The sequence below is a fragment of the Solanum stenotomum genome, unplaced genomic scaffold (genome assembly GCF_019186545.1).
Source record: "Solanum stenotomum isolate F172 unplaced genomic scaffold, ASM1918654v1 scaffold15126, whole genome shotgun sequence".
Classification (NCBI taxonomy): domain Eukaryota; kingdom Viridiplantae; phylum Streptophyta; class Magnoliopsida; order Solanales; family Solanaceae; genus Solanum; species Solanum stenotomum.
Genome location: NW_026023409.1, coordinates 1 through 22,677, shown reverse-complemented (window position 1 = coordinate 22,677; position 22,677 = coordinate 1). Strand labels below are relative to the sequence as shown.

The 22,677-nt window shown below is 43.1% G+C and overlaps 1 long non-coding RNA gene, 1 other non-coding gene and 1 pseudogene across 2 annotated transcripts; 1 reads left to right on the top strand and 2 right to left on the bottom strand.

The window, feature by feature from the left end:
• Window positions 1-8,421: 8,421 nt before the first annotated feature.
• Window positions 8,422-11,771, bottom strand: LOC125850210 (28S ribosomal RNA). The gene has a single exon (XR_007444758.1). It is a non-coding gene; the product is annotated as a 28S ribosomal RNA (ribosomal RNA).
• A 219-nt stretch (window positions 11,772-11,990) lies between these two features.
• Window positions 11,991-12,141, bottom strand: LOC125850209 (5.8S ribosomal RNA; annotated as a pseudogene).
• Window positions 12,142-12,510: 369 nt separating this feature from the next.
• On the top strand, window positions 12,511-19,626 carry LOC125850208 (uncharacterized). The gene is made up of 2 exons (XR_007444757.1): window positions 12,511-12,594; window positions 19,517-19,626. It is a non-coding gene; the product is annotated as an uncharacterized LOC125850208 (long non-coding RNA).
• Window positions 19,627-22,677: the final 3,051 nt, after the last annotated feature.

Here is a 22,677-nt window from a genome sequence, read left to right as displayed (position 1 = left end):
TTCTCAAAACTTGTCATGTTTAAGGAGAGATTTCCTTCTCTTAATCATAATATGCTCAACATACTCTCATGGAGCTCATATGCAATTAATTCTCAAAAGCATTTTATTCAAGGAGGAATTTCTCAACTCCTAACTAAAGCATACTCATATATTCTTCTCATGAAGTAAAATAGGCAACCCTTACTCAAAGCATTACAATATGAGGAAAACAACTCACTTGAACTCATTTTCTTTCAAAAACACAAGTTTTTCATGAACATGCCTCATATCAAGAAGTAATGGAAACATATAAGCACATAACAACAATGTTAGCTAGGCACACCATCTCCCCCTTGGGAGTGAGCCTATACAAACACTTCTAAACATCATCAATAACATAATCATAGGAGGAACTATCTTTTCCCAACTAAAAGTAAGCTCAACACAACATTATGGAGCAAAAAGGACATTTCATCAAAAGCATAACAAAGCATATTCATCAAATCATCTCATGAAGTCAAATATGCCATCACCATACTAAGATGCACAACAACATGAGGAACATGTAAATCATGAAAACCTCATTTTATAAAAAACAATAATCTTTCAAAAACATGCATAACATAAGGAGATCGTGGAAATTTCTAAAACACTCATGACTCCTAGATATAAAACAAGCCCAAAAATGGAACTCTTGGTGCCAAGCTAGAATAGGAATAGAAGAAAGGGATGAGGATGTCGGGACTCTCAATCAATGTTGCAATCTAAGCACATGATCTCCCCTTTGGGAGTAAGCCCCTTTTTACTAAAACCTCAAATACTACTCCTTTCAACAAACTCAAAGCATTACCAAAGCTCATTATGACCTTACCGGGCTCTACAACAATAGAGGTCCATCAACCATGCACCCAAACCCTACTAAGGTTAATACGAGTGACTCTATGGGAAAATCATAGGACACATATAACATCCAAGACTCCACAATCATGAAATGAGACAAGGAGAATTTATCATCTTAAGCTAGAGGGGGAATAGAAGGGAACATAAGGATATTGGGACATCTCATTGGCCCTAGACCTCCCAAATAAGCACCTTCAACTAGAACCCTTACTACAATAGCACTCCCCAACATTTTTATGGGAGCACTTTCTTACTCCTTTATTTCTTAACTTGCTGGTCTAAGATCCTAATTGGTACTTCTAATTTAGAGTGGTTCTCATGTAATTCTATCTCATAAGCAACTTTATCAACACCACTGAAGGTCTCATATGAGCTTACCAAACCGGGACTAAACCTCTTAAGCTCACTACACCTCTTAAGGTTAGAATTTTGAGCCACCCTAATTCATGAACTTAGGGATACTCAACAACCTTGCTATCTAAGCACATTATCTACCCCTTGGGATCAAACCTATACAAAATCTTTCAAGCATCACTTCTTTGAATTCTAAGGTTGGAGTAAGTCATCACTTAAGCTTTCGCATCCATCACACAAGATGATTCTAAATCATGGTGAATTACACTTCTACCCTTCTTGGAGGACTTTATTCACTCAACCCTTCTAGGTATTACTCCAAAACCCTATTCAACCAATCCATCAACATACTTCAAAACTCATCATGACTAAGTCGGGTTCTACCAACAACTAAACATAACCTCACAATCACCTTGCTAAGTAGGCACACTATCTCCCATTTAGAAGTAAGACTACACAAATTCTTTTAACATTTGTCATAACATAAAGGCAACTATAAAGCATCATTCACACTAAAGACAACATCACAATCTATTACCTCAAATCTCTCAAGTCACATAGCCATAATTGGCATCACAACCAACCTTTCTCCCTCGCTCCTTGTAGCATAAGCCCTTCGAGTAGTCATATCCTAAAGACTATCGGATAAGGAACATGAGAGAGAGACCTTATGGAGTTAAACTCTATGACACGAATTGGAGAATGAACAAATGAAGTTTCATAAGTATCCAATAGCCTCCTATTCATAAATGTGGCGCGCTTCATATTTATGAACAAGACTCTACTAGACGTGGTTTGAGACATCCTAAAACCATCCCAAAATCTTATGCTCTGATACCAAGTTTGTCATGACCCAGGGGTACCCCTTAGACGTAACACAGCATACTCGACCACGAAGGGGTCCCGTACAAGCCCTTAGCATAATCATAGACATAAGATCATAGGAAAATAGTACGAAATTTAAAATTTTTCTTTATAATCGAAGTCTTTTATAAAATGAGAGAGAGTCTATAACACAATGTCTCAAACCATCTACAACACTTGAATTAAAACTCTTGAATATAATCTTAGGGACACGTCTCTTACAAAAAAGTCTAAAACATAAAAGAAAGGCATAAAGAACATATGGTCAAGCCCTTGAATACTATGAGGACTCACCAATTTGCTTCTTCTTGATCTACTATAGTCCTAGCCACGAGGATGGAATCCAATATCTCCAAACCCTACACTTATAGAAAATTTAGAAATATGGGGTTAGCAGAAAAAGTATTAAGTATGGAAGTCATGCATAAAAATCCCTAAAATATGCACAAAAGGGACATTTTATTTGAAACCGTGTTATATGACACTTTTGAACATCATCTTTGAAATAGTTGGAGAATGTAGCTCATAAGACAAACCATGCACAATTCATCATAGCATAAAGGATATCATCACAATCACAAGCATAGTCTCCAATACAACATAATGCATACTACAATCATCACAAGACATAGTTCACATACATAATTCAATACCAAGATCATCTCATCATAATAGAACCATCACATAAGTAACCTTAAGCTCGACTTGTCCAATGCATAGATAGGATCCCATAATCCTATCTACACTAAGTATCACTTCTAGGCCACCATGAGCATACATAACATACCTTGACCTTATCCATAGCCAACACTCATAGACAAGGAGACATTCATGTTCATATCTTGTAGTAAGAAAATTCACTCATAGCAACAATCCATATCATGCATACATAAGTTCATATATCTTCATAGCATAAGAAAACCACAACACAACCTCCTTATAAGTCTACCTGTGCAATGTATAAGTGAAGTCCCATTACCCCACGCACACAGTAAAGCTCATTAATAAGTCATAAGTATAGTCCATGTTCGTATTCATATAAAGCATACATTGAATCATAATCATCATGTCATAAGCGAACATACCACAACCACTCTCAAAGCCCACTTGTGCCATGCATGAATAAAGTCTCATATCCCCATCCACACTAAGTATAACTTCTTGAGGAACCATAGTACATAACTTATGTTCTTATCATAATTCATGTTCTTATCATATAGGAAAATTTAGCCTTAACCGACATAGACCATGTGAGCTACATGGAATCCGGTGTTCTACCCCAACACCGAAAAGAGGTATCCTACTTGCCTAAGGTAAAACGTACATAATAGCTTTTAGGTGGAGCCACTAGCTATATACCTATGTGGGCACATAGTTATGGGATAGAGAGATTGCTACTAGAAACCTAGACTACTAGCATAAAAGGTTTCCATCTCATGAGACACCGTATTTGGAACCCAACTACTAGCGTGAACGAACCCATTTCATATTCATATCCACTCGGTTCTAAGCATAATTTCTTTTGGAAGTCATATTAAGTCTTTACTTAAGTATAAACCGGTCGATTTAAATGCCCTAAGCGCCATACGGTCAACCCACAGACGTTGCCGACGTGTTTTTGTAGGCGCCCAACGGCGTAGCACACACAAGCCATGCATGCCACCAAGCGCCCACGCAGCACGCCTACTAAGCCCACAGGACGCCCATGACGTATGCATGCCGTCACCTTTGTCTGCCTCTAACACCTCTACCGCCCTTATATAAGCTTAAAATTAAAAAAAACCATGTGACAGGAGTACACATCATTTTTCCAGAGAATCATAATGAACATGTACAACCCAAATATGCACACATTAGCTTCCACAAATGACTTTTATATATAAAAAAAAATTAGTTTTAAACAATTTTTTTTATTTTAATTTTTTCCAAAAACTTTTGAAAAATTGGTAACAAATTAATAAAAATAGGAAAAATAGGAAAAATTGGTAAATTTCACTGACCATGTTATTCTCGGAACTTATATTTCAACAGTTAGTGGTCTTTTCCCTTCCAAGGATGCAAGCATAAAATGAACCTCTCATTTGAAATGTTAGAAATGATTGGATTTCAGGTTGGGGGAGGGGGAAGGTGAGGAGGTGGAATCGGAGTGACAAAGGATTGTATCTCAGTGGATCGTGGCAGCAAGGCCACTCTTCCACTTACAATACCCCGTCACATATTTATGTCTTCTACAAAGGATTCTACCCACCGCTCAATGGAAATTGTACTTCAAGGTAGTCACCGCGACGCTTCCGTCACGGTGACTTAGCCAACAAAAAGTTCCCTTGGGGGCTAATGGCCCCTAGCGGACGGTGGGCGTATGTGTCGCTTCTTGCCTGGATTCTGACTTAGAGGCGTTCATTCATAATCCAGCACACGGTAGCTTCGCGCCACTGGCTTTTCAACCAAGTGTGATGACCGATTATGTGAATCAACGGTTCCTCTCTTACTAGGTTAAATTACTATTGCGACACTGTCATCAGTAGGGTAAAACTAACCTGCCTCACGATGGTCTAAACCCAGCTCACGTTCCCTATTGGTGGGTGAAAAATCCAACACTTGGTGAATTTCGCTTCACAATAATAGAAGTGCCGACATCGAAGGATCAAAAATAAACTTCGCTATATGGCTTGGCTGCCATACGCTAGGTATCCTTGTGGTAACTTTTCTGACACTTCTAGCTTAGAATTCCGAAGTTCTAATGGATCGTTAGGCCACGCTTTCACGGTTCGTATTCGTACTGGAAATTAGAATCAAACGAGCTTTTATCCTTCTGATCCACACGATTTATCTATTCTCGTTGAGCTCATCTTAGGACACATGCATTATCTTTTAACAGATGTGCCGCCCCAGCTAAACTTCCCACCTGACAATGTCTTCCCCCCGGATCGGTTTGCGAAGCGAGCCTTGGGTCCAAAAATAGGGGTAGTCCCCCGCTTCCGATTCACGGAATAAGTAAAATAACATTAAAAGTAGTGGTATTTCAATTTCGCCTTTCGACTCCCACTTAAACTGCACCTCTCAAGTCCTTTCACAAAGTCGAACTAGACTCAAGTTCAATAGGGTCTTCTTTCCCCGCTGATTCTGCCAAGCTTGTTCCCTTGGCAGTGGTTTCATTGTATATTAGACAGGGACAGTCGGAATCTTGTTAATACATTCACACGCATCACTAATAAGATGACGAGGCATTTGGCTACCTTAAGAGAGTCATAGTTACTCCGGCTGTTTACCCCTGCATGGTTGAATTTCTTCACTTTGACATTTAGAGCACTGGACAAAAATCTTTTTGCGTAAACATTCGTTGGGACCATCGCAATGCTTTGTTAAAATTAAATTGTCGAATTCTTTTTGTCTATACCAGTTATGAGTTGGCTGTTTGACTCCCGGGGAAGGCCCCCAAAGGAACTGTTCCCAGTCTGTCCCCCGGCCGGCACACGGGGACCCGCTATTTCTGCGGGATCAGCTCAAGCAGTCCACCGACAGCCAGTTGGTTCGGGACTGGGACCCCATGCCAAACCCTCAGAGCCAACTCTTTTCCCGAAGTTACGGATCCATTTTGCCGACTTCCCTTCCCTACGTTGTTCCATCAACTAGAGGTTGTTCACCTTGAAGACCTGATGCGGTTATGAGTACGACCGAGTGTGGACAGCATTCGGTCCTCTTGATTTTCAAGGGTCGCCAGGAGTGCACGGGACACCACGTGACATGTGGTGCTCTTCCAGCCGTTGGACCCTACCTCCAGCAGAGCCGATTCCATGGTGGGCAGGCTGTTAAACAGAAAAGACAACTCTTCCCGAGGCTCCCACTGACGTTTGCCGACTTTCTAACGTTGTCGTCAACCGCCACGTCCCGAATCAGGAATTTTAACCCGATTCCCTTTTGGGGTATGTGCGAAATGCATTATCTGTTGCGGTTCCCCCGACCCATAGGATCGACTAACCCATGTGCTAGTGCCATTCACATTAAACCTTTCCCCTTTTCATTCTTCAAAGTTCTCATCTGAATATTTGCTACTACCACCAAGATCTGCACTAACGACTACTCCTCCTAGGCTCATGTTCAAGGTTTTGCAGCGACCGCTATTCCCTCCAACTCATCGGAGTCTGGCACTTGCCCTGACGGTTAGGTGTAGGTCGCGAGCTTAAGCGCCATCCATTTTCTGGGCTAGTTTACTCGGCTGGTGAATTGGTACACACTCCTTAGCGGATTTCGACTTCCATGACCACCTTCATGCTTTATTAATCGACCAACACCCTTTGTTGGATCTTGGTTAGAGTGCAGTTTGGCACCATAAGCCGGCTTTCGGTTAATCCCGCATCGCCAGTTCAACTTACCAAAAATGGCCCACTTGGAGCTTTTGATTTCGTGGTGCAGCTCAACAAAGCAGTCCCACCGTCCTACTGATTTAAAGTTTGAGAATAGGTCAAGGGTGTTGGGCCCACGAATCCTCTAATCATTGGCTTTACCCAATAGAACTCGCACGCGAGCTCCAGCTACTATGAGGGAAACTTCGAAGGGAACTAGCTAATAGATGGTTGGATTAGTCTTTCTCCCCTATACCCAGGTAAGATGAACAATTTGCACGTCACTTTGCTACGGGCCTCCACCAGAGTATGCTTTGGCTTCACCCCGCTGAGGCATAGTTCAACATCTTTCGGGTCCCAACAGGTATGCTCACACTAAAACCCTTCTCAGAGGATCAGGGTCGGTCGGCAGTGCACCCCTCAGGGGGATCCCACCAATCAGATTCCTTACGCCTTACGAATTTACTAGCCCATTGACTCGGACACATGTCAAACTCCTTGGTCCGTTTTTAAAGACGGGTCGAATGGGGAGCCCACAGGCCAGGGTCTGGAGCACGCAGATGTCATCACATGCGATGTCGCTCGTCTAACGAGTGCAAACCATAGACGATGCAGGAAGGCCATGTCCAATGTCAGCTAACCGATGTATGCACGTCACGGGCGTTGCGGCCAGGCCACGTCTAACGTTGTCAAACTGGTGTGTGCAGGACACGGACGACGTTGGCAGGCCACGTTCGACATTGGCAAACCGATGTGTGCAGGCCAGGGATGATGCTGACAGGCCACGTTCGATGTCGGTTGATCGTTATAGGCAGGCCACGTCCGACGTCGGCAGACCGGTGTGTGCAGGACACGATTGATTTTGGCAGGCCACTTTCGACGTTGGCTGACCGATGTTTGCACGCCACAAATGATGTTGGTAGGCCACGACCGACGTAGGTTGACCATTGTGTGTAGCCCACGAATGATGCGAGTAGGCCACATCCTATGTCGGCTGGTCAATGGGAGCAGGCCACGGACGATGCGGCTAGGCCACGTCCGACGTCGACTGAGCGATGTGCACAAGTCACTACTACTGCAGGCAGTCCACTACCTATGTTGATTGGTCGATGCATGCATGCCACACCCTAACTCGCCTGGCTTATGCATGCAAGCCACGACTGATGTGGGAAGGCTATGACCTATGTCACCTAGCCGATGCGCGCAGGCTATCGTTGATGATACCTGGCAGATGTGCGCAGGCCACGACCAATGTCGCCCTGCCATTGCGCACAGGCCACGTCCGATATATGTAGGCCTTGGCAGATGCTGCCTGCCGACGTTGCTTTCTCGATGCGCACATTCCACATTTGATGCGTGCTAGCCTTGACTGATGCCACCGGCCGTTGGCCGACGTTTCTTGCATGATGCACACATGACACGTTTGATGCATGCAGACCTTGATTGATGATGTCTGCCGTTGGTCGACGTTGCTTGATCGATGCTCACATGCCGCTTCTAATGCGTGTTGGCGTTGACTGATGCCGCATGCCATTGGCTGACGTCGTTTATCCGATGCGTGCAGGATTTGGCTGATCTCGCCTAGCCCCAGACGTGGAATGCCCGCGTTGCCTACATAGACACATATGGCCCTTGACATCTTACTTGGATTTAGAATCGCCCCAGATATCGCGAAAAACCTCTTATAGCGACATCGTTATTAGTCCCTTAACAGGTTATTAGACATGACAAATGAAACCAACGTCATGAAAAACCTTGCAATAAGTCATCGTTATTGAACAAGTGTTTGATCGGCATAGAACGTATAGTTCAACAAATAGCAGTAAAGTAGTAAATTTCGTGGACCATGTTATTCTCGGAACTTATATTTCAACAGTTAGTGGTTTTTTTCCTTCCAAGGATGCAAGCATGACATAAACCTCTCATTTGAAATGCTAGAAATAATTGGATTTGAGGTTGGGGGAGGGGGAAGGTGGGGAGGATGAATCGGAGTGACAAAAGGTTGTATCTTAGTGGATCGTGGCAGCAAGGATACTCTTCCACTTACAATACCCCGTCGTGTATTTATGCCTTATGCAAAGGATACTACCCACCGCTCGATGAAAATTGTACTTCAAGGCGGTCACCGCGACGCTTTCGTCGCGATGACTTAGGCAACAAAACATTCACTTGGGGGCTAAAGGCCCCTACTGCGGGTCAGCAAGCGGACGGCGAGCGCATGCGTCGCTTCTTGCCCGAATTCTGATTTAGAGGCGTTCAGTCATAATCCAGCACATGGTAGCTTCATGCCACTGGCTTTTCAACCAAGCGTGATGACAAATTATGTAAATCAACGGTTCCTCTCTTACTAGGTTTAATTAGTATTGCGACACTGTCGTCAGTAGGGTAAAACTAACCTATCTCACGATGGTCTAAACCCAGCTCACGTTCCCTATTGGTGGGTGAACAATCCAACACTTGGTGAATTTTACTTCACAATGATAGGAAGAGCCGACATCGAAGGATCAAAAATAAATTTCACTATATAGCTTGGCTGCCACAAGCTAGTTATCCTTGTGGTAACTTTTCTGATACCTCCAGCTTAGAATTTTGAAGGTCTAAAAGATCGTTAGGCCATGCATTCACGGTTCGTATTCGTACTGGAAATCAGAATCAAATGAGCTTTTATCCTTCCGATCCACATGATTTTTCTATTTTCGTTGAGCTCATCTTTGGACACCTGCGTTATATTTTAACAGATGTGCCACCCCAGCCAAACTCCCCACTGACAATGTCTTCCCCCCGGATCGACCCGTAAAGCAAGCCTTGGGTCCAAAAAGAGGGGTAGTCCCCCTCTTTCGATTCACAAAATAAGTAAAATAATGTTAAAAGTAGTGGTATTTCACTTTCGCTTTTCGACTCCCACTTATACTACACCTCTCAAGTCATTTCATAAAGTCGGACTAGACTCAGGCTTAAAAGAGTCTTATTTCCCTGCTGATTCTGCCAAACATGTTCCCTTGGCTGTGGTTTCGCTGGATATTAGATAGGGATAGTGGGAATCTTATTAATACATTCATACACATCACTAATTAGATGAAGAGGCATTTGGCTACCTTAAGAGAGTCATATTTACTCCGGCCATTTACCCCCGCATGGTTGAATTTCTTCACTTTGACATTCAGAGCACTGGACAAAAATCACATTGCGTAAACATCCGTTGGGACCATCGCAATGCCTTGTTTTAATTAAATAGTCGAATTCCCCTTGTCCGTACCAGTTCTGAGTTGGCTATTTGACTCCTAGGGAAGGCCCCCAAAGGAACCGTTCCCAGTCCGTCTCTCGACCGGCACACGGCGACCCACTATTTCCGCGAGATCAGCTCATGCAGTTCACGGACAGCCAGTGGGTTCGGTACTAGGACCCCCATGCCAAACCCTCAGAGCCAATTCTTTTCACGAAGTTACGGATCCATTTTGCCGACTTTCCTTGCCTACATTATTCAATCAACCAGAGGTTGTTCACCTTGGAGACCTGATGCAGTTATGAGTACGACCGAGCGTGGACGACATTAGGTCCTCTGGATTTTCAAGGGTCGTCGGGAGCGGACCAGACACCATGTGATGTGTAGTGCTCTTTCAGCCGCTGGACCCTACCTCCGGCAAGCCGATTCCATGGTGGGCATGATGCTAAATAGAAAAGACAACCTTTCCCGAGGCTCCCACCGACGTTTGTCGACTTCCTAACGTTGTCGTCAACCGCCACGTTTCGGTTCAATAATTTTAACCCGATTCCTTTTCGGAGTACGTGTGAAACGCGCTATCTATCGGGGTTCCCCTGACCCATAGGATTGACTAACCCATGTGCTAGTGCTGTTCACTTTGAACATTTCCCTTTTTCGGCCTTCAAAGTCCTCATTTGAATATTTACTACTACCACCAAGATCTACACTGACGGCTGCTCCGCGCAGGCTCATGCCCAAGGTTTTGTAGCGACCGGCATTCCCTCCAACTCATCGGGGTCTAGCACTTGCCCCGATGGCTAAGTGTAGGTCGCGCGCTTAAGTGCCCATCCATTTTTGGGGCTAGTTTACTCGGCAGGTGAGTTGGTACACACTCCTTAGCGGATTTTGACTTCGATGACCACCTTCCTGCTGTCTTAATCGACCAACACCCTTTGTTGGATCTTGTTTAGAGTGCAGTTTGGAACCATAAGCCGGCTTTCGGTTCATCCCTCATCGCCAGTCCAGTTTACCAAAAATGGCCCACTTGGAGCTCTTGATTACATGGTGCAGCTCAACAAAGCAGTCACGTCGTCCTTCTGATTTAAAGTTTGAAAATAGGTCAGGGTGTTGCCCCATGGAGCCTCTAATCATTGGCTTTACCCGATTGAACTCGTACCTGAGCTCTAGCTATTCTAAGGGATACTTCGAAGGGAACTAGCTACTAGACGATTCAATTAGTCTTTCGCCCCTATACCCAAGTCAGATGAACGATTTGCACGTCAGTATCGCAACGGGCCTCTACTAGAGTATGCTTTGGCTTCGCCCCGCTTAGGCATAGGTCACCATTTTTCGGGTCCCAGCAGGTATGCCACACTCGAACCCTTCTCAGAAAATCAAGGTCGGTCGGCGGTGCACCCCTTAGGAGGATCCCACCAATCAGATTCCTTATGCCTTACGAATTTACTAGCCCATTGACTCGGACACATGTCAGACTCCTTGGTCCGTGTTTCCAGACGGGTCGAATGGGGAGCACACATATGTCGAAGCATGCCTAAAGCACGCGCTTCCTACCAAAATCAAGGAGATGGAATTCCACAGGCATATCAAGAGCCCGGGCTTTGGCCGCCCCCTAATCCACGCTGGTCCACGCCCCGAGTTGATCGGCAGAATAGCTCGTCACTGTTTCACATCCGACCAGGGTGCCATCTTCTTCCCTCCCGATAATTTCAAGCACTCTTTGACTCTCTTTTCAAAGTCCTTTTAATCTTTCCCTCGTGGTACTTGTTCGTTATCGGTCTCTCACCCATATTTAGCCTAGGATGAAATTCACCGCCCGATTTGGGTTGCATTCCCAAACAGCTTGACTCGTAGACAGCGTCTCGTCGTGTGGCATGGTCCAGGGACAACGGCGTTGTCACCCTCTCTGGCGCCTCCTTCCAAGGGACATGGCCCGATCCTCCGCTGAGGACGCTTCTCGAGACTACAATTCGGACGATGGATCCACCCGATTCTAAGGTTGGGCTGTTTCCAATTAGCTCCCCGTTACTAAGGGAATCCTTGTAAGTTTCTTTTCCTCCGCTTATTGATATGCTTAAACTCAGCGGGTAATCTCGCCTGACCTGGGGTCGCGGTTAGAGCGTTTTAGTTGGCGATTGAAGGGTCTGGGAATCAGGACACACGACAGGTTGTAGCCACAACAAAAAAAAAGAGTTGAGTTTCAACCACCACTTGCCACGAAGTCCGTCGACGTGGACTAGAATTTAGGCCAACCGCTCGCTCGAGGAGCATGGGAGGCCAACTTTCGCCATGTGCTATGCCTTGCAGCATGTGAGGGGTGACCCGATGCTTGACGCCCAGACAAAAGTGCCCTTGGCCTAATGGCTTCGGGTGCAACATGCATTCTAAGAGTCGATGGTTCACGGGATTCTGTAATTCACACCAAGTATCGCATTTCGCTACGTTCTTCATTAATACGAGATATATTCGTTGCCGAGAGTTGTTTGTGTTTAAAGAGCACAACACATCCCTGCGCACGCTACGCGAATGGGGCGCAAGGGGAGGACTGTCTATTTTATTATTCCTTGGCACTTTCTGTGTCGGGTTTCATTGGTCCCTCGAATGAGCGTGAAAGCGCGCACGCGGGGCACGACAGGGAGGCGCACGACGAGCGTTTGTCACCCTCAAGTACTTAAAACGTGCTCGCCGATCATTCTGCTTTACAGGTTTTGACAATGATCCTTTCACAGGTTCAACTACGGAAACCTTATTACGACTTCTCCTTCCTCTAAATAAAAAGGTTCAATGGACTACTCGCGATATTGCGGGCAGCGAACCGCCCATGTCACCGCAATCCAAACATTTCACCTAATCATTCAATCGGTAGGAGCGACAGGCGGAGTGTACAAAGGGCATGGACATAGTCAACGCGAGCTGATGACTCGCGCTTAATAGGTATTCCTCGTTGAAGACCAAGAATTGCAATGATCTATCCCCATCATTATGAAATTTCAAAGATTACCCAGGCCCGTCTGCCAAGGCAATAAGCTCGTTGAATACATTCGTGTAGCACGTGTCCGGCTGAGAACATCTAAGGGCATCACAAACATGTTATTGCCTTAAACTTTCGCAGTCGAAAAGGCTGTAGTCCTTCTAAGAAGCTAGTCGTGAAGGGATACCTCCACATAGATAGTTATTAGGCTGAGGTCTCGTTCGTTAACGGAATTAATCAGTCAAATCGCTCCACCAACTAAGAAGGTCCATGCACCACCACCCATAGAATAAAGAAAGAGCTCTTACTTTGTCAATCCTTACTATGTATGGACCTGGTAAGTTTCCCCGTGTTTAGTCAAATTAAGCCACAAGCTCCACTCCTGGTGGTGCCCTTCAGTCAATTCCTTTAAGTTTCAGCCTTGCGACAATACTCCCCTTAGAAACCAGAAAACTTTGATTTCTCATTAGGTGCCGGCGGAGTCCTAAAAGCAACATCCGCCGATCCCTGGTCGGCATCATTTTTGGTTGAGACTAGGACGGTATGTGATCGTCTTTGAGCCCCCAACTTTCCTTCTTGATTAATCAAAACATCCTTGGCAAATGCTTTCGCAGTTGTTCGTCTTTCATAAATCTAAAAATTTCACCTCTGACTATGAAATAGGAATGTCCCCGACGGTCCTTGTTAATCATTAATTCGATCCCGAAGGCGAATGTAATAGGACCGAAATCCTATAATTTTATCCCATGCTAATGTATACAAGCGTAGGCTTGCTTTGAGCACTCTACTTTGTTCAAAGTAAAAGCGCCGGAGGCACAACCCAGCAAATTAAGGCCAGGAGCGCATCGCCGACAGAAGGGACGAGACGACTGGTGCACACCTAGGATGGACCGACCGGCCCATCCTAAAGTCCAACTACGAGCTTTTTAACTACAACAACTTAAATATACGCTATTGGAGATGGAATTACCGCGGCTGATAGCACTAGACTTGCCCTCCAATGGATCCTCGTTAAGGGATTTAGATTGTACTCATTCCAACTACCAAACTTGTAGAGCCCGGTACTGTTATTTATTGTCACTACCTTCCCGTGTAAGAATTAGGTAATTTGCGCGTCTACGGCCTTCCTTGGATGTGGTAGTCATTTCTCAGGCTCTCTCTCTGGAATCAAACCCTAATTCTCCATCACCTGTCACCACCATGGTAGGACATTATCCTACCATCGAAAGTTGATAGGGCAGAAATGTGAATGATGCATCACCGGCACGATGGTCGTGCGATCTGTCGAGTTATCACGAATCATCGCAATAATGGGCAGAGCCCGCGTCGACATTTTATCTAATAAATGCATCCCTTCCACATGTCGTGGTTTGTTCCACGTATTAGATCAAGAATTACTATGGTTATCCGAGTAGTAGATACCATCAAACAAACTATAATTGATTGAATGAGCCATTCTTAGTTTCACAGTCTGAATTTGTTTATACTTACACATGCATGGCTTAATCTTTGAGACAAGCATATGACTACTAGCAGGATCAACCAAGTAGCATTCCTCAATGACCACACGTGCCGCATGAGCCCAGCGCGCCCGTTCGGGCTCGATCGGGTCCAAAGTGAGTGCGGCCGTCATTCGCAAGAAGCATTTGTTTTGCGGATATAGGAGACGGTGAAGGCCCCATGCCCACTGCATGTATCGAATCCAATAATTCGAGCTGCCACTCGCAGACCACGCCATCGCACAATGAAGTAAGAAAGGCATAGGATACGAGAGTGACTTTTAGGTTGACCCCACACTTGGAATGCGAGGGGCAAAAAGGCAATCGATTGCACGTGAGTAATGCCTACGCATAAGGTATGCAACACAGGAGACCGACATCCAACAAGCCTAGATTGCGCTTGATCCGCCACCCAGATGGAATGCGGCTTAGGTTGTCACTGCTTGAAGCAAGGATCCAACCTAACCACATAACTCGAATACCACTTATGCGCCGTACGTGAATTTCTTCATCGATGCACGCCTAACAACCGCCCCGACGCCCGACATTAAATGTCGTGTATCAACGTTGATGCCTTCGTTGCAAGGCTAATCCAATCCCCGTCGTTGCGCGCCTCCGTCGGGGTGAGAATTTAATTACTGCAAAGGTGTTGGAGGCAGACTGAAATTCTTGCACGAACATCGCCCTCACCGGCCTATCGATACTGCATGGCCATACATGGCCTACATGCCCCATGCGTGTAACCCCTAGAGTTAGCCATAATAGTAGCTCTAGAACTCACCATTCGCCCAAAATCACTGTTGTTTCCACACCAAATGAGTATAAAACGGTCGATATAAATACCCTAACCGGCATACAGTCACCCCACACACGTTGCCGGCGTGTTTTAGTAGGTGCCCAACGGCGTAGCACACACAAGCCATGCATGCCATCAAGCGCCCACGCAGCACGCCTACTAAGCCCACAGGATGCCCATGACGTACACCTGCCATCACCTCAGTCTGCCTCCAACACCTCTACCCCCATTATATATGCTTAAAATAAAAAAGACCATGTGACAATAGTAGACATCGTTTTTCCAGAGTATCATAATGAACATGTACAACCCAGATATGCACACATTAGCTTCCACAAACTTTTATATATGTAAAAAATTAGTTTTAAACAATTTTTTTCATTTTTCTATATTTACCAAAAAAATCTGAAAAATTAGTAATAAATTAATAAAAATAGGAAAAATATCAAAAAAATATAAAATTAACGCGGAAAATTCACTAATAAATATAGTAATCTCAAATCCAACAATTTTATAAATTTTAATTTTTAAAATGTGACCTAAAAAATAAGAAACCGTAAAAATAAATTATAAAAAAATGAATAAAAGTTGGAAGAAATGAAAATGCTCGAAAACACTTCTCAACATGTGAAACTAATGATAGAGTACATATTTGTACAAATGAAAGATGTTTCAACATCGTACGAATCGTAAAAGTAAAGAAGTTTGGTACGAACAAACCATGTGAGGCGGAAACGTTGAGAATATATGATGGAAAATAGATGAGTATGTTATTATGTATGAAGGGCGTTTCACACTCTTTTGATTTTCGTACGGTATGGGCATACGCATGTTGTCGACTAGACCTCGACAATGTCATCGCGTGCAATGTTACTCGTCTAACGAGTGCAAACCACAAATGATACGGGCAGGCCACGTCCAATGTCGGCTGACCGATGTGTACACGCCATGGGCGCTGCGGGCAGGCCACGTCTGACGTTGGCAAATCGGTGTGTGCAAGACACGGACGACGCTGGCAGGTTACGTCTGATGTCGACAGACCGATGTGTGCAGGCCACGGATGATGCTGGCAGGCCATGTCCGATGTCGGTTGATCATTGTGTGCTGGCCACGGACAATGGGGGGAAGGCCATATCTGACGTCGGCTGATTGATATAGGCAGGCCACGTTCGACATTGGCAGACCGGTGTGTGTAGGACACGGTTGATTTTGGCAGGCCACGTGCGACGTCTACTGACCGATGTGTGCAGGCCACGGACAATGCTAGTAGGCCACATCCGACGTCGGTTGACCATTGTGTGCAGGCCACGGATGATGCGGGTAGGCCAAACTAAGCCTTCAGCACATTGCAAACAACCCCAAAACAATCCTCAAAAAGCAATCCCTTGTGACCTACGGATGGCCATTTATGACCAGTAGGTTGAGTGATGACCCGTAGGTCAAGGTCGTGGTTCCATACTTAGATTTTTTTTAGGAGCTTGCAACATTTAGAGTTGCATACCCAAACCACCGAAGCAATCCACTTTCAGTAACTCCACGTACGGTCCGTAGGTGGAGGGGGCGTAGGTGCTGCCAGTTTTGGCAGTTTTTAATTAAGTTGAGGGTTAGTGTTTTGGTTAGTTAATTAAGTAGGGGTTAAGGGAGGTAGGTTAGGAGGTTAATTAATGACCTATATAAACTTATAGGACCCCAAACTAATTCATTAATTCACCACAAGTCAAGACCCCAAATCAAAAACCCAATTCCCATTCCATTCCAAATTCTTCTCTCCAAGAATACCATTGAAGAAACAAACCTAGGGGATTGAATATGGAGGATTTATCTTAGTATTTTCATGGGTTTCTACACCTAAGGTATGGTGGTTTTCATCCATGGGTAGCTATAACCCATGGAGCCCTCTCAAAAGCTTTCGATTCAAATTCTAGAAATCTTCAAAAGCTAGGGTTTCAACTCAATCCCATGGATTCCTTTCAAATTTGTTCTAAAAGATTTATTTACATTTTTTATGGATTATATTACTGATTTAAGATAATTTTAACTTCAAATATAAAGAATCCATGAGTTTTCCCCCAACCTTAGCTATGGATTTTCTCAACACAAAGAATGTGGTCAGAAGTTAATTTAATTGATTGAATTAGAGTTGTTTATGATGTAATTACATGATCTAAGTATAATTATACTTGTATTCTTGATTAACCTATGAATCTAAGATGAAATTGACATGATCTAGGTTATCTCATAAAGAGGCAAATTGAGGGGTTAGAAGTGATCTTCTAAGATTGATGATTTTCATGTTTAATTTCCTTGGATTAGATCACATGGACATGAATTGATCATGATGAATCTTTTATACCTAGACTAACTTGATTATGATCATATTGGTTATATTGTTGGTTTACGATGTTCTTCTACCTAAAGTTCCAAATCTAAGAGGATAGACTTGATCTTGACTCTTGGCTTTGAAGGACAATCTACGAAGGTATGTTATGATTAAGTTATATTATATGATTTGTTGACCCACTTGTAGTGGAGTAGTTTACTTATCATATATCTCTTGTATGAATGGATTGATCCACTTATGGTGGAGGTGCTTACTTGTCAATATGAATTGTAGTGTTGACATAAGGTCCCTCTTCCCTACAACCCTAGATATGACTAATTATGATACGTTATGAATATGAATGATATGTTATGATCATGGTAGTGTTGGTATGTTGAATTGTATGTAGTGCTATTGTGGAAGGACCCTACCCACATATCCCTCTATATGAGTATATAATTCTCTACATGCTATGAATGACCTACTTGAATGATGAATGTATCCATGTCTATGGAACTAATGTTAGATATGTGATTTATATGGTCTAAGATCCTTAAATGCAATATATGTGAANATGGTGTCAATTGAAAGGCTAATTCTCATATGCACCTTTACATACTATTATGCATGAAATGTACATGACCATGAAGATATGACTATGTACGATATGATATGACTACACATGATAGGTTAAGATTATGGTAGTAATGTTGTGTTGTATGAAAGGTTATTCTCATTAACACACTATAAACATAATGTGAAAGGTTTACTCACATGTTAATAATTCTAAGGTTGGAAGGATATTCTCACCCTAATGAATCTTGTGCTATTATGATGTATGTTGGTTTGAGTGCCTAGTGCATTCTTGTATAAACCTAACTTAAGAAAAGACTTAATATGACTCATAAAAGGAATTATGCTTAGCACCGAGTGGATATGAATATGAGTTGGGTTCCTTCACGTTAGTAGTTGGGTTCACATTACGGTGTCTCATGAGATGGAAACCTGCACGTTAGTAGTATAATGTTTCTTGTACTAGGTTGAATTATTGTTGCGACACTATCATCAGTAGGGTAAAACTAACCTGTCTCACGACGGTCTAAACCCCGCTCACGTTCCCTATTGGTCGGTGAACAATCCAACACTTTGTGAATTCTGCTTCACAATGATAGGAAGAGCCGACATCGAAGGATCAAAAAGCTATGTCGCTATGAACGCTTGGCTGCCACAAAGCAGTTATCCCCATGGTAGCTTTTCTGACACCTCTAGCTTGGAATTTCGAAGGTCTAAAGGATCCATAGGCTACGCTTTCATGGTTCGTATTCGTACTAGAAATCACAATCAAATGATCTTTTACCCTTCTGTTCCACACGAGATTTCAGTTCTCATTGAGCTCATCTTAGGATACATGCGTTATCTTTCAACATATGTGCCACCCCAGCAAAACTCGCTTCCACTCGAATGGGCCCGCGAAGCGAGCATTGGGTCCAAAAAGAGGGGCAGTGACCCACTTACTATTCACGAAATAAGTAAAATAATGTTAAAAGTAGTGGTATTTCACATTCGCCTTTCGATTCCCATTTATACTATACCACTCAAGTCATTTCACAAAGTCGGACTACAGTCAAGCTCAACAGGGTCTTCTTTCCCCGTTGATTTTGCTAAGGCCGTTCCCTTTGCTGTGGTTTTGCTGGATAGTAGACAAGGACAGTGGGAATCCATTCACTTTCATTTCCACACCAAACGCATATAGACCGGTAGGGATAAATGCCCTAAGCAGCACACGGTCACCCCACAGATATCGTCGACGTGTTTTTGTGTTTAAAGAGAAGCACACATCCCTCTCCCCCACACGCTCCGTGAATGGGGCTCAAGGGGAGGACTGTCAATTTTAGTATTTCTTGGCGCTTTCCGCACCGAGGTTCTTTGGTCGCCCGAACGAGCTCGCAAGCGCGCACGCCAGGGATGGGAGGAAGGCACACAACAAGCGTGCATCACCCCCAAGTATTTAAAACATGTTCGCGGGTCGTTCTGCTTTGCAAGTTTCGACAATGATCCTTCCACAGGTTCACCAATGGAAAACTATTTACGACTTCTCCTTCCTCTAAATAAAAAGGTTCAATGGACTTCTCGTGATGTCGTGGGCAGCAAACCTCCCACGTCGCCGCGATCAGAACATTTCACGAATCATTCAATCGGTAGGAGTGACGGGCAATATGTACAAAGGGCATGTACGTAGTCAACGCGAGCTGATGACTTGCGCTTACTAGGAATTCCTCGTTGAAGACCAACAATTGCAATGATCTATCCCCATCACGATGAAATTTCAAAGATTACCCGGGCCTATCGGCCAAGGCTATAAGCTCGTTGAATACATTAGTGTAGCACATGTGCGGCCCAAAACATCTAAGGGCATCACAGACCTGCTATTGCCTCAAACTTCCGCAGCCTAAAAACTCGTAGTCCCTCTAATAAGCTGGCCACGAAGGGATACCTCTGCATAGCTAGTTAGAAGGCTGAGGTCTCATTCGTTAACAGAATTAACCAGATAAATCGCTCCACCAAATCAGAACCGCCATGCACCACCACCCATAGAATCAAGAAAGAGCTCTCGGTCTGCCAATCCTTACTATGTCTGGACATGGTAAGTTTCCCTTTGTTGAGTCAAATTAAGACGCAGGCTTCACTCATGGTGGTGCCCTTGTCACAACCTAGAGGTACCCCCTAGGCGTAACACGGCATACTCGACCTCGAAGGGGTCTCATACAAGCCCTTAGCATAATCATAGACATAAGAACATAGGAAAATAGTGCGGAATTTAAAACTTTTCTTTACAATCGAAGACTTTTATAAAATGAGATAGAGTCTATAACACAATGTCTCAAACCATCTATAACACTTTAATAAAACTCTTGAATACAATCTTAGGGACACGACCCTTACAAAAATGTCTAAAGCATAAAAGAAAGACATAAAGGACATATGGTCAAGCCCTCGAATAATATGAGGACTCACCAATCTTCTTCTTCTTGATATACTATAGTCCTAGCCACGAGGATGGAATCCAATATCTCCAAACCCTACACTTATAGAAAATGTAGAAATACGGGGTTAACAGAAAAAGTACCAAGTATGGAAGCCATGCATAAAAATCCTTGAAACATGCATAAAAGAGACATTTTATTTGAAACCATGCTATATGCCACTTTTAAACATCATCTTTGAAATAGTTGGAGAATGTAGCTCATAAGAAAAATCGTGCACATTTCATCATAGCATAAAGGATATCATCTGTAACACCCCGTATTTTACGTGTACAAGTCCTACACATATGGAACTTGATTTAGCTTGGTGGTATAAGTAATGAACTTGATTTCCCAGATGAATGGTGACAATAAAAAAGCTATAAGGGTAACTCCCGTACATTGCAATATTGCACGATCGAGTGAACATCAAATTTTAGAAGTATTTAAATTCTGGATCGAAGGGCTATCTGTAAGTGAAAAAGTTAAGGTGATCAAGTGTATATAAGTTTTGAGTTAAACTAAGGAGATTACGCTCGGAAAATGAATAAAAGAATTGAGGTTCTTGTTGGACTTTATAAAGCTAGCAGGTGGCACTTACTTGCTTAGCTCAAATGGGCTAGGTAGATGGGAAAGATTAGTTCATGCATTAGTGGGCTCACTTGAGGCCCAAATTAAATAAAAAGGAAAAGGGAATGGAGATGAGGCCTCACACCAATCTGTCCAAGTCCAACTATTTGAGCCCAATAGACTAAGGCCCAAATTAAGGGTATAATTCTGACCCATGGCTTAATATTAGAAAGGGGAAAGATTGCAGCGCAAGATGAGTACATAAAGGGCCCATTTTGTGTATATATAATTCCAAGCAGATGCATCACCTACTTGGACCAATTTGACAAATTAGTGGCTGTTATTAAAACTTAAGAGGTGGGGAAAAGTAAGACCTTTATAATCCCTAAGTTGCTGGCCATTTCCTCACTTTTAAGAATAGATAAAAATCAGATTTCTCTCTAAGATTCTCCTCTCTCTTTCAAAGCATAGCAGCAGCCACAAGTTTCCTAGGGTTCTTCGATAAACCCAAGCCCTTGCAAGGTAAGATAAGTGGAATTACTAATGGATTTAGCCTAATTCTCTCATGGAATGCTAGATAAACAGGTTAATTAGTTAAGAATAAGTAGAGGACTGAATCTATCAAAAGTTTAATTGCTGACTTTCCTTTGTTATTGCGAGGCTTTCTCTTTTTCTTTGGCCTATGTGAAGGGAAGCTCAAGCTATTGAAGAGTTAAAATTAAAAGAAAAACGAGTTATAAGAATTAAGGTAAAGTGACTGCCCTATCTTTGTCTTCCTTAAACACGAGTCTAAGTATGATATTTTAAGTGTATTGTTGATAAGAACTCGTGGGATGATGATGGGAAACTATGGTTTCACGCCCTCTATTGTATGTTGGATTATTAGGATTTTTTTTGGGACATGTTAAGTTTAAACATATTGGGGACAACTTGGTTGATATCTCGAAAGGATGTAAATTGCTGGTAGTGAAATATAGTTGTGTAGTGTACAAATATAATAAAAGAAAGCGGGGATTGAAAGAACAACCTTAGTTTGGTAATTACGGTTTGCTGCCCGAGCATTATTGTTGAGTGAGATTGGACTGCCTAAGCATGTTTAGTAACTACTAATACTAGTTTATCACCTACTCTATTGTAGATAAGTATTTGAAAAGAAAGAAAGGTATTTCAAGGTAACTACAAGGTGGTACACCAAGGTATGTAAGGCTTTTCAATTTCCTACTAATTGGAATGAAATCTAGACTCGTCCTCGACACATAGAGGCAGCCTACCAGCTCCAACACGACTTATGACCTTGTTCTCACTCTTTAACATGTCTGTACGTTCCAATGCATGTTCATTGTCAAATCTGTACATATACATTGAATACCCAGCATAAGTTCTCCTTTTAACTAAATAAGGTCCATATGTTATTTCAGCTCCTATGCATTTCACTAATTGTGTAACTACTCTCTACTTTGTTGTTCTTGCATTATATGATTATTACATGTCACTTGTTGACTACATAGTCCCACAACTCAAAAATGTTATGAACACCAAAAGAATCATCTCAAATGTTAATGGAAAGATATTAAATGAATCTGATTATTGATGGGTGGTATCCCAGGGGTGGAAGAATCACCTAGCATGGGTCGATCCCGATTTATATGTCTACCACTGATCAGTTGGTCATTTGTATTATGTGTTGTGCACACAGTGTAAAGTAAAGAATGATAAAGTAAATAAAAGAATGTAAAGTACCTGATTCCATAATATGAGAAAAGGTGGTCTTGTATTCTTACATTGGTATATGATTTCATTTGAGTTCTCATTTCACATACAGTACTTTATGCCTTACA